Raw genomic sequence first — 13100 nt, 5'->3', positions numbered from 1 at the left:
TTTAACAAATTATAATTATTTAACGGCACATGAAAATATCCATGTCCAATTCCCCTGTTTGACCTAAATATGCCTTTTAAATTTTACTTGTTCTTATTAGTATCTAAAGAAGCATCAGGATAAATAACTAATATATGTGGGGCTGAATATCTAGGTGATGGGTTGATAGATGCAGCAAACTACCATGGCACACGTTTACCTATGTAACAAACTTGCAATTTCTGCACATGTATCGTGGAACTTAAAATAAAATAACTATTACAGGGCCGGGCACGGTGGCTCACGCCGGTAATCTCAGCACTTTGGGAGGCTGAGGCGAGAGGATCACCTGAGGTCAGGAGTTTGAGACCAGCCTGGCCAACATGGTGAAACCCCATCTCTGCTAAAAATATAAAACAATTAACGAGGCATGGTGGTGGGCGACTGTAATCCTAGCTACTCAGAGGCTGAGGCAGGAGAATTGCTTGAACCTAGGAGACGGAAGTTGCAGTGAGCCGACACGGTGCCACTGGAACTGCACCCCAGCCTGGGCTACAGAGTGGGACTCTGTCTCAAAAAAAAAAAAAAAAAAAAGAAAATGAAGAAGAAGAAGAAGGAGAAGGAGAAGAAGAAGTATTGAAGATAACATTGATTCAAATATTTCCTCTTCATCTTCTAATCTGTAACAACTCTTCCCATTTATTTCTTTGCTATTCCTTTGGCGAGAGACTAGTTTATTATTTGTCCTGTAGAATTATTCACCTTCTACATTTCACTGTATCCATTCCAGTGCAAAACATAGTCCTTTTTAAGGAGAATATCTTGTAGTTAGATCTATGGATTTGGTTAGATTTAGGTACAATTTTTTTTGGCAGGAACATTCATAGTTGATGCTTTGTACTTTGATTGCATGATATCAGCACTCACATATTATTATTATTATTTTTTGAGATGGAGTCTCGCTCTGTTGCCCAAGCTAGAGTACGGTGGTGCAATTGCTCACTGCCACCTCTGCCTCCTGGGTTCAAGCAATTCTCCTGCCTCAGCCTTCCGAGTAGAGTAGCTGGAACTACAGGCACATATCACCACACCTGGCTAATTTTTGTATTTTTAGTAGAGACGGGGTTTCGCCATGTTGGCCAGGTTGGTCTTGAACTCCTGACCTCAGGTGATCCACCTGCCTCAGCCTCTCAAAGTGCTGGGATTACAGGCATGAGCCACCACACCTGGCCACACTCACATATGCTTTGCACATATTTGATGTAAAAGATCAGTGAGTTGCAGTATTCTCACCTTGATTCACCCATATTATAAAATTTCCCACCAATCTTGTACCTGAATTTTACTAAATCTATCTGCTGGTTTATTTTTTATTTTTGATAAGCAGTTCATGTACCATATACATTCACCATATAAAAATATACAAGCCACTACTTTTCAGCGCATTCAGAAAATTGTTCATCCATTAGCACAACCAATTTTAGAACATTTTTCTAAAATGAAAGCTCCATTTCTTTTCTTTTTCTTTTTTTTTTTTTTTTTTTTTTTGAGACGGAGTTTTGCTTGTTTCCTAGGCTAGAGTGCAATGGCACAGTCTTGGATCACCATAACCTCCGCATCCCACGTTCAAGCAATCCTCCTGTCTCAGCCTCCTGAGTAACTGCGATTACAGGTGTACACCACCACGCCTGGCTAATTTTGTATTTTTAGTCGAGATGGGGTTTCTCCATGTTGGTCAGGCTTGTCTCGAACTCCTGACCTCAGGTGATCCGACCACCTCAGCCTCCCAAAGTGGTGGGATTACAGGTGTGAGCCACCGCGCCCGGCCAAAAGCTCCATTTCTGTTAGGAGTCATTCCTTATTCCCCCTTCTCCAGCCCCTGGCATCTACTAATCCACTTTGTGTCTGTTTAGATTTGCCTATTCTGGCCATTTCACATAAATGAGATCATGCAATCTGCATTCTTTTGTGTCTGGTTCTTTAGTGTATTATCATATTTTTTTATGGTTAAATTCACATTGTGTTATGTATCTGAGCTTCATTCCATGTTATGTCTAAAATAATCCATGGTATGGATATAGCACAATTGTTTAAACCTTCACCAGTTCACGGACATTTGGGTTGTTTCTCCTTTTGGGTTTTATGAATAATGCTGCCACAAACATTCATGCCTAACTTTTGTTTGAATATCTGTTTTTAGCTCTCTTGGGTATATACTTAGGAGGGGAATTGCTGGATCACATGGTAACCCTATGTTTAACTTTTTTATTATTTCAATAGGTTTTGGGGAAATAGGTGGTGTTTGATTACATGGATAAGTTCTTTAGTGGCGATTTTTGAGATTTTGGTGCACCCATTACCCGAGCAGTGTACACTGTACCCAATGTGTAGTCTTTTATCCTTTGTCTCCTTCCCACCCTCCCCCCCACCCACATCCCCAAAGTCCATTGTGTATATATATATATTTTTTAGACGGAGTCTCGCTCTGTCACCCAGGCTGGAGTACAGTGGAGCAATCTCGGCTCACTGCAACCTCCGCCTCCTGGGCTCAAGCGATTCTCCTGCCTCACCCTCCGGAGTAGCTGGGATTACAGGCGCGTGCCATCACGCCCAGCTAATTTTTGTATTTTTAGTAAAGGTGGGGTTTCACTATGTTGGCCAGGCCGGTCTTGAACTCCTGACCTCAAGTAATCCATCTGCCTCGGCCGCCGAAAGTGCTGGAATTACAGGTATGAGCCACCCCCCTGACCCATTGTATCTGTCGCCCAGGCTGGAGTGTAGTGGCCGGATCTCAGCTCACTGCAAGCTCCGCCTCCCGTGTTTACGCCATTCTCCTGCCTCAGCCTCCCGAGTAGCTGGGATTACAGACGCCCACCACCTCGCCCGGTTAGTTTTTTGTATTTTTTAGTAGAGACGGGGTTTCACCGTGTTAGCCAGGATGGTCTCGATCTCCTGACCTCGTGATCCGCCCGTCTCGGCCTCCCAAAGTGCTGGGATTACAGGCTTGAGCCACCGCGCCCGGCCATTGTATCATTCTTATGTCTTTGTGTCCTCACAGCTTAGCTCCCACTTATTAGTGAGAACAAACGATGTTTGGTTTTCCATTCCTACGTTACTTCACTTAGAATAATAATCTCCAATTCCACCCAGGTTGCTGTGAATGCCATTATTTAATTCCTTTTATGACTAAGTAGTAGTCCATGGTGTGTGCGTGTGTGTATATATATATATATACATATATATATATGTATGTGCCAAGTTGCTTTCGATAATATTAAATATCTATCTACATCATTTTACTTTCCCACCAGCAGTGTATGACAGTTTCAATTTCTCTACATCTTCACACATTTGCTTTGTTTTGTTTTGTTTTGAGACCTAGTCTTGCTCTGACGCCCAGGCTTGAGTGCAGTGGCACGATCTCGGCTGACTGCAAGCTCCGCCTCCCAGGTTCACGCCATTCTCCTGCCTCAGCCTCCCGAGTAGGGAGTAGCTGGGACTACAGGCGCCCGCCACCACGCCCGGCTAATTTTTTGTATTTTTAGTATTAGCCAGGATGGTCTCGATCTCCTGAAGTCGTGATCTGCGCGTCTCGGCCTCCCAAAGTGCTGGGATTACAGGCGTGAGTCACCGCGCCCGGCCTCACACACTTGTTATTTTCAATTTTCTTTTTATTCTAGCCATCCTAATAAGTGCGAGGTGTATCTCCTTGTGAGTTTCCTTTGTATTTGCCTATTTGCCTAAATGAATGACATTGAGCAGCAGTTTTGTTTTTTTGTTTTTTTGTTTTTTGTTTTTTTTTTTTTGAGATGGAGTTTCGCTCTTGTTGCCCAGGCAAGCATCCTGTACTGAGCTGCTTGGTGGTTTGCATGGAGAAAGCAAAGGATTTGCAGCATGAGAGCCTGGCATGTTTGTATCCATCCTGCCACCTTAATTTACCTTGGCAAAGTCATTTAACCTCTGTAGACCTTGGTTTCCGGGCACAATGAGTGCTTATTGAATCTGTGTCCGTTCAGGGAATGTAGACAGAAAAAAGGCTATGACTTGGTTCACTGTGTCAGGCGATGGACATTCCTCCCTTAAATAACGGAGGAGAAAGACAGGGAAGTATCCAGAGAGGGGCAGCTGAGATTCATAGCTCAGTTCTTTTTTGAGTAATTCCACCTGGGGTGAGGGGACGCTCTTCAGTTTCCATTTTCCACAGCGTGGAGTTGTGGCAGAGCCTTAACCCCTCCCCCAGCTCTCCCCTCAGCAGGTGAAGGCAGCTGCATGACAGGAACGAAACATCACCTGTGCCCATTTATTCTCCTCCTCCCCCCATCTCCTGGTGATTCCTACCCACCTCTGCCCAAACCGCAAGGGAATGAGTAAGAGAAAACGTCTGGGAGTATCTGGCAGCAGGTGGTCTTGGGGTGGGGGTGGCGGACTGAGAGTGTGAACGTCAGTTGGTGAGGAGTGAAATGGAGCCAGGAAATTGAGAAGTTGGAGCCGGTCAAAGGCCAGTTGTAGTGCCCTCAGAAGCCTTGGATTTCTTTTTGAAGTGTCTCTTTTAAGATGACTTCACTGGAGAATGTATCTGGGCAGGAATGACTTTGGTTTCCACTGAAAATACGTTTGTATTAGTGAAAAAAAAAAAAAATTCTCCCCAAAACCAATCAACGACTACATTGTGAATAGGAAAAAACAACAACAAAAAAAGCATCCACATCTTCACAGTCAAGTTTTTAAGCAACCCGAATAGCTTGCAGGATTCCCATGGGCCTTGGGAACTCACCAGGCTATTATTTTTAAAGGACCTTTATTTGCATCTCCCCTCCCCTTAGGGAACAAGGTGGGAACCAGGTGCTGGTAGGATGCACGCCCCAAGTTAACACTCCTCAGAGTACTGTCATCAACAGATTATCTTCATTTTCCTTAATACACTACAGGTGTCTCCATTCTGCAAGAGGAGCAAGTCCTTTTTTTTTTTTTTTTTTTTTTTTTTTTAGACGGAGTTTTGCTCTTGTTGCCCAAGCTGGAGTGCAATAGTGCGATCTCGACTCACCGCAACCTCCACCTCCCGGGTTCAAGCGATTATCCTGCCTCAGCCTCCTGACTAGCTGGGATTACAGGTATTCGCCACCAATCCCGGCTAATTTTGTATTTTCATTTCAATAGAGACAGGGTTTCTCCATGTTGGTCAGGCTGGTCTCGAACTCCCGACCTCAGGTGATCCACCCTCCTCGGCCTCCCAAAGTGCTGGGATTACAAGCGTGAACCACTGCGCCCGGCCGTTTAAATCCTTTTTTTCAAAAGAAAATATCAATCGGAGGACTGGTTAGGCAGGGGAAACCTGCGAGTCGCTGTCACTCCTTCGGCCTCAGCACATCCCCACCCACCTAGGCGGCGTACCCGCCACCAGCAGCATCCCCTGGGAGGCTGCAGAAGCAGCGCTGGGCCCCTAGCAGTTTCAGAAAAAAAGTGGGAGGTGATAGGGCACCGGCAGTGTCTGGTCTTGAGAACACGCCTCTCACCTGGGGAGGGAGCAATTGAAGCTTTCAATAATGTCAGGCATACAGATGATATAAACTTATAACATCGCTTGAAAGTGTACTTGCTTAAGCTTCTTTTTCCTCTAAACAGTTTTGTAAATGTTAAAAGGCAAACTTTGCGTTTTCTCGATACATCAGTCTCCTTTGCCCTCTTGCCAACGAGGACCTTACTCAAAGGAAACAAATGGTAGAGATAGGTACTCCTCAGCAATTAGCTAAGACGAGAGGTTTCCCACCCAACTTTCCCAAGGCTGCCTCTCTCCGCCCCTTCTTGCACCTGGGGCAGCCTGAGGACCCCCCCCCCCCCCGCCCCCCACTCCTATCCTGGGCGGAGCCGGCTCTAGGAAGACCGGATTCCTCTCCCTTCCCCTCCCAGGATTCTTTCAGCCCTCACCTCCCAGGAATGGGGAGGGGGCATCCTACCCCGTATCTGAGTTGCAACTGCGGGACGTAGAGCGGACTGGGCCTTTCCCGCTGGCGCGTGACCTCAATCAGGTAGGTCTCCTTGGCCTTCTCTTTCTTTTCTTTGCCTTCCCTTTCCCTGACACAGGACATGGGATCAGTGTTTGTGCGGTGGTCAGCCTTTCTGGTACAGAGGACCTTCCCTGCCCTCCCGCTTCTGGGCAGCCAGTGCCGGGCGCGCGACCTTGCGCAATGGCGGCTGCAGCCGGGCTGGCTCCAGCGTCCTGCGGGCATCGGAGGGCTTTAGGGAGCGTTTTGGACGCCGAGTTTTTGCCGCTGCCTCAGTTTTAGTTCTGGCAAGTGTAGGGAGGTCCTCCTAGTAGAGCCTTTCTGGCCCTCCCCGTCGGGAGCCTGGAAGCGTCTCCTGTGGCAGGGCGGGCAGAGGGAGAAGGGTGCGACCTCAGATTCCTTCGTCCCACTCGTGTTCCCACCTACATGGCTGAGGAGGTGTGCGCTCTCGTTCGGTTTAGATTGAGTGGTTGTTAAACTTCATGGCCGCCCTGCCCACAGGGGCTGGGCTCCCCGCAATGTAAAACTGAAGAAGAAACATTTCCTCTAACGAATATTTGACCAAAAAGAAATACAGCTTCAGGCTGGGCGCAGTGGCTCACGCCTATAATCCCAGCACCTTGGAAGGCTGAGGTGGGAAAATCACTTGAGGCAAGGGGTTCGAGACCAACCTGGCAAAACCCCGTCTCTACACAAAAATTAGCCAGGCATGATGGCGTGGGCCTGTAGTTCCAGCTACTTGGGAGGCTGAGGCGGGAGGATTGCTTGTGCCCAGGACGTTGCGGCTGCAGTGAGCTGGGATTGCTCCACTGCACTCCATCTTGGGCATCAGAGCAAGAACCTTTCTTTTAAAAAAAGAAAGAAAAAAGGCATTATAGTACATTTCCATGTATGCACTTAACAACATGGAAGGACAAGCCCTCAAAATTTTCCTGGACTTGCCCAGGTGAGGTGGCTCACGCCTGTAATCCCTAAACTTTGGGACGCCAAGGCGGGCGAATCACGGGGTCAGGAGTTCAAGGCCAGCCTGGCCAACATGGTGAAACCCCGTCTCTACTAAAAATACAAAAAATTAGCTGGGTTTAGTGGCGGGTGCCTGTAATCCCAGCTACTCGGGAGACTGAGGCAGGAAAATCGCTTGAACCCGGGAGGGGGAGGTTGCAGTGAGCTGATACCGTGCCACTGCACTCCAGCCCTAGGGACAGTGTGAGATTCCGTCTGAAACAACAACAATAAGAAAATTTCCGGGCTTTCGCATTTTCATCTTTCTACCGTTCTGTAAAATAGGATTTGAAATGGCCATGATTATTTATGAAATAAAAAGATTATAAAGAAATAATTTAAGGTATCAACGATGATAGAAGATAGTGGTAATAATACAAAATATCGATACAAGTTGGACAAATTAGACAAAAAGTCAAAAAGGAAAGAAAACACAATTACATTGGTTATTCTAGATGACAGTGCTCAGTGTGTGTGTATCTGTCCTGTATGTGCACATGTTTCTTGTTACTGATACTGAGGCAAAAGTTTGGCTTTATTTTCTCTTTCCTTCTCTGATTCTTTCCTCCTTTCTTGAGACAGAGTCTTCCTCTGTTGCCCAGGCTGGAATGCTGTGGCACCTTCAAGACTCAGTGCAGCCTCAACTTTCTCGCCTCCAGCAAACCCCCAACCACATCCTCCCAAGTAGCTGTGATAACAAGTGCGTACTACCACACTGGGCTAGTTTTGGTCATTGTTTGGATGGCTTTGTTTTGTTTTGTTTTGTTTTGTTTTGTTTTGTTTTGGAGAGGAAGTCTCGCTCTGTCGCCCAGGCTGGAGTGCAGTGGCTTGATCTCGGCTCACTGCAAGCTCCGCCTCCTGGGTTCACGCCATTCTCCTGCCTCAGCCTCCGAAGTACCTGGGACTACAGGCGCCCGCCACCACGCCCAGCTAATTTTTAAAATATTTTTAGTAGAGACGAGGTTTCACCATGTTAGCAGGGATGGTCTCCATCTCCTGACCTCGTGATCCGCCCGTCTCGACCTCCCAAAGTGCTGGGATTACAGGCATGAGCCACTGCGCCTGGCCTTTGATGGTTTTTTTTTTTTTTTAATTATTCTTATTTTTTACAGAGATGAGGTTCCGCCATATTGCTCATGCTGGACTAGAACTGCTGAGCTCAAACAATCCACTCACCTTGACTTCCCAAAGTTCTGGAACTGAAGTGCCTGGCTGGCCCCGGCCTTATTAACAAAATGAAATAACTCACATAAGTTCTGCGGTGACATGTAAAAACACAATTCCTGTTAGAGCTTTTCCAACTTTGATTTTTTTTTTCCATGATGAATATTGAGTGTTCTTATATGTCCATATTCCCTTTAAAGGCACACGTGGGCAAGAAGTTCAAGACACTCCAAGAAACCCAATCATGTAGAGACATGGAGAGCAGAAAAGGAAGCAGGCCCAGAAGAAGTGGTTGAGATGCCGTTGGGCCGGAATGTGGCAGAAGAGAGACAGAGAGATAGACAGAGACAGACAGACAGAGAGAGAACAATGTTGTAGAAAAATCCAAAGGAAATTCCGTGGGGAACAAGAATACTGGAAAGGGCCAGGAAGCTAGCAGCTTGCTTAGTGTGTTGCTACTGTTAAATCTGTCTTCAGAAGAGCATTCAATGTCACTGTGTTCCTGAAGCAGACAGCAGGCCTCTGCCCACGAATTCATTGCCCGAAGAGGTCAACAAAGGGTTTCTCTCACAGAATATGTTTGGGAAGGAAGATCCGTACACTTGGGGCTGGGACAATCTACCCGCTTCCCCATCGCCCACACAACTCCTCAAGGACATGGATGCCTCTCTAGGTTATCTAGGACAAGTCTTCTAGGAAGAGCTGAGGATAGTAGGAAATAGGCTAGATGTGAGGATGACAGGTGGGTTTCGGGTGGTAAGCTCCCCTCGTGTGAGACCAAAGGTGGTGTGGGATCTTTACACAGTCCATGGCAGCTACCTCCATGGCAGAAGGGCCTGGGACATGTCCGGCTATAACGGAATTCCAGGTTCACCTCAAGTCTGAGGCCAAAACCCCAGGAGTCAGTGGGACGCCGATCGCCTTTGACCTCTTGGTCAAGCTGGCTTTGCAGTGACCCGTGAGTACGCCCAAGTGCAAATGTGTCCCGGAGGGCAGAGCTAGGGCTGGCATCCTACTATGTGCCCAGTCTCGTTCTCTTCCCTGCGGGTTCCACCATCCTCCCCATCCCAAAGGCATGGTTAGGGATGCGGTTAGTTCGGCTGCATCCCCAGGGCGGCCCAAGGGGAGCGCTTTCTGCTTTGTCAGTAAGGCAGGCTAGTAGAAGGACCCTGCCGAGTCCCGTCTGCCAAGGACAGGGTCCGGCAGGTGGGCCAGAGCTGGCCCAAAGCGGCCAAGATGCTGAAGGGCCATGTGCGGAGCGCTCTTGGCGTTTTTTCCTCCGCAGAGGGCGGAGGGAATGGACATGGGGGAAGGGCAGGTGGGCATTTCTGGAGCAATACTGCCATCAAGAGGAACCCGCTTGGCAATCGAGCACCGGTCCCTGTGCTCGCCTGGGGAGGAGTGGCTTGGGACTGCCCTGGGGGAGCAGGCAGGACTAGGACTGGTGCCCGGACGGATCCGATGTCTCTGGAGGCCCGAGGGAAGCAGGGTCCGCCGCCAGTTCGCGCCCTGGAAGCCCCAGACACAGGCGCCAGGTCTAGCTGGACAGCCAGGACGCCTGGCGGTTGCCGTACAGGAAGCCAAGGCCCGGGAGGCTGGTGGCGGCCATGATCTGGGCGGGACTAGCGGAGGCCTCCGCCAAGGAGCCTGGGCTCGGGGCCCTGGGCAGTTTGCCTGGTGCCCGTTTCAGTGGGAGCAACGGGGTGACGGCCTAGTTGGGTCCTCGGCCCGGACAGGCTCCCTCGGCCACAGTGCACGCCAGTAAGGAGGGGCCACTGCCAGAGCTGAGTTCCGTGGCCAGTGGCGCCGGTGCCCGCCGGGACTGGCCGGCGACGGGGTGTTGCTCCTTGTGGCCTAGGGAAGAAGGTGGGGCGCGGGGCATCCTGCGGGCCCGTACCCAGACTCTTCCTGACTAGGTTTACGCCAAGGTGAGGCCAGGCCCGGCCCGGCCCCCCTCAGACACCAGGCATCCGCCTCGTTGAGACCTGCGACCCTGTCTTGTGGTGTCCATGTCCCCAAGTTTTCTTGGAGGCCGGCCATTCCCGGTGGTGCTCATTTCAGCCTGGGGGCCTTCCGGGGACCCCGGTTGTCTTTGGGGGTGCGCAGGCCCTTGGCCTGTGATCAGAGGCGCACCGACCGATGGATTCGGTGGCAAAGCTTGCGTAATGGAGACTCTCTGGGCATCATCCGAGGGGGACCGCTACTTTCCTAGGCCTGCTGGAGTCCCAGGAGGAAGGACTCGTCGGACTCTGCCTGCCTGGGGACAGCCTGCTCAGCACTAGAAGGGTCTGCTGCTGAGGCATCATCCCTGTGCCTCTCCTTCAGTGGGTCCCTGAGGTAGAATCAGGGCAGGTCCAACGGGACGTGCAGGGAGGAGGCTCGGAAGATGCATCTTTCGCAGGACCCGGTCTGGTACAGCAGCGGACGGGGCCATTCCCCGAGGCTTTCTGGCGTTTCCCAGAGTGTCCAGGAGTCCCCAAGTGAACGGGGGCTCGCGTCCAATGGGTGGAGATCAGCACTATGTCGCTGAATTCAGGAGTAGAAAAGGAACGCCGAGGACCCTTCTGAGGTGACAGGTTTAATGTCCAGGTTTCTTTTCTTTCTTTTTTTTTTTTTTTTTAACACAGAAAAAAGGTATAAGGAGGTGATGGGCCTCTTAGGCCCGAAACCTGAAAAGCACAGGACCCAAGCAGAAAAAGTCCTGAGGGTTCATGGTCCTCCGTTCCACCTGAATCCAGCTAGAGAGCGAGCCAGGTGGATCCGTGTGCCCCTCCTCGGCCTTGTGCAGAGACACTGTCATGCAAAGAGAAATCCAACTTCCACCTCAACGCACAGTTAAGGTTGAGCGCGGTCCAGCGTTCCCAAGAGGAACGGGATGACATTCAAGTGGGACTTGCCTCACCTTGGCTGGGGGGACCGCGAAAGCAGGCCCCTGGGTTGGTGTTGCTGGTGGTGGTAGAAGTGGAGGGCGTGGCCGGGTTCTTGAGTTCTGGGGCATTTCTCTTGCCGCCTCTCGGCCTATCTGCGCCATGTCTCACACGTTCAGTTGCATCTCTTAGCGTTTTAAAGGCACACGTGGGCAAGACGTCCCGGGCAGTACGAGAAAATCAATGACGTTGAGACAGAGAGAGCAGGAGAGGAAGCAGGCCCCAGTAGAAGTGGGCGAGAGAGCGCTGGGCGCGAACCTGGCGAGAGAGAGAGTGATTATGGGATTGAGAGAGACAGAGAGAGCGAGAGACAGAGACAGACAGACAGAGAGAGAGAGACAGAGAAGAAAGTGTGTCGTGGAAAATCCCTAGGGAAAGTCCGTGGGGGTCAAAGAGTCCGGAAAGGGCCAGGGAGGTAGCAGCTTGGCATAGTGTGTCCCTAGTGATTTGTCTGTCTTGGGAAGAGCATTCAATGTCACTGTGTTCCTGCAGCAGACGTCAGGCCTCTGCCCACGCCTTGACTGCCCGACGAGGTGAACATCGGGTCTCCGACACAGAATACGTTTGGGGAGGAAGATCGGTACACTTGGGGCTGGGCCATCTACCGCCCCTGCATGGCACACACGAGCCCTCAAAAGCATGCACGCCTCTGTGGGATTTCTACGTCCAGCCTTCGGGGCAGGGCCATGGAGAGTTGGACGTAGGCCAGGTGTGAGGAGGACAGGTGTGTTTGGGGTGGCAGCTGGCTCCCCTCCTGTCTGACCTATGCTGGCCAGGGCTCTTCCACCAGCACCTTGCCGCTGCTGCCACAAAAGAAGGGCCCGGGACCCGGTCCCGCTCTTCCGAAATTGTAGGTTCACCTCAAGTCTGAGGCCAAAACCCCAGGGGTCAGTGGGACGCCGGTCGCCTTTGACCTCTTGGTCAAGCTGGCCTTGCAGTGACCCGTGAGTACGCCCAAGTGCAATTGTGTCCCGGAGGGCAGAGCTAGGGCTGGCATCCTACTATGTGCCCAGTCTCCTTCTCTTCCCTGCGAGTTCCACCATCTTCACCATCCCAAAGGCATGGTTAGGGATGCGGTTAGTTCGGCTGCATCCCCAGGGCGGCCCAAGGGGACCGCTTTCTGGTTTGTCAGGAAGGCAGGCTAGTAGAAGGACCCTGCCGAGTCCCGTCTGCCAAGGACAGGGTCCGGCAGGTGGGCCAGAGCTGGCCCAAAGCGGCCGAGATGCTGAAGGGCCATGTGCGGAGCGCTCTTGGCGTTTTTTCCTCCGCAGAGGGCGGAGGGAGTGGACATGGGGGAAGGGCAGGTGGGCATTTCTGGAGCAATACTGCCATCAAGAGGAACCCGCTTGGCAATCGAGCACCGGTCCCTGTGCTCGCCTGGGGAGGAGTGGCTTGGGACTGCCCTGGGGGAGCAGGCAGGACTAGGACCGGTGCCCGGACGGATCCGAGGTCTCTGGAGGCCGGAGGGAAGCAGGGTCCGCCGCCAGTTGGCGCCCTGGAAACCCCAGACACAGGCGCCAGGTCTAGCTGGACAGCCAGGACGCCTGGCGGTTGCCGTACAGGAAGCCAAGGCCCAGGAGCCTGGTGGCGGCCATGATGTGGGCGGGACTAGCGGAGGCGTCCGCCAAGGAGCCTGGGCTCGGGGCCGTGGGCAGTTTGCCTGGTGCCCGTTTCCGTGGGAGCACCCGGGGTGACGGCCTAGTTGGGTCCTCGGCCCCGGGAGGCTCCCTCGGCCGCACTGCACGCCAGTGAGGAGGGGCCACTGCCAGAGCTGAGTTCCGTGGCCAGTGGCGCCGGTGCCCGCCGGGACTGGCCGGCGCCCGGGTGTTGCTCCTTATGACCTAGGGAGGAAGGTGGGCCGCGGGGCATCCTGCGGGGCCCGTAACCAAACGCTTCCAGACGAGGTGGACGCCAAGGCGAGGCCAGGCCCGGCCGGCCCCCCTCAGACACCAGGCATCCGCCTCGTTGAGACCTGCGACCCTGTCTTGTGGTGTCCATGCCCCCAATTTTTCTTGGAGGCCGGCCA

The sequence above is a fragment of the Macaca nemestrina genome, chromosome X (assembly GCF_043159975.1).
Source record: "Macaca nemestrina isolate mMacNem1 chromosome X, mMacNem.hap1, whole genome shotgun sequence".
NCBI lineage: Eukaryota > Metazoa > Chordata > Mammalia > Primates > Cercopithecidae > Macaca > Macaca nemestrina.
The sequence above is the reverse complement of the archived record's forward strand: the minus strand, read 5'-3'. Positions refer to the sequence as shown.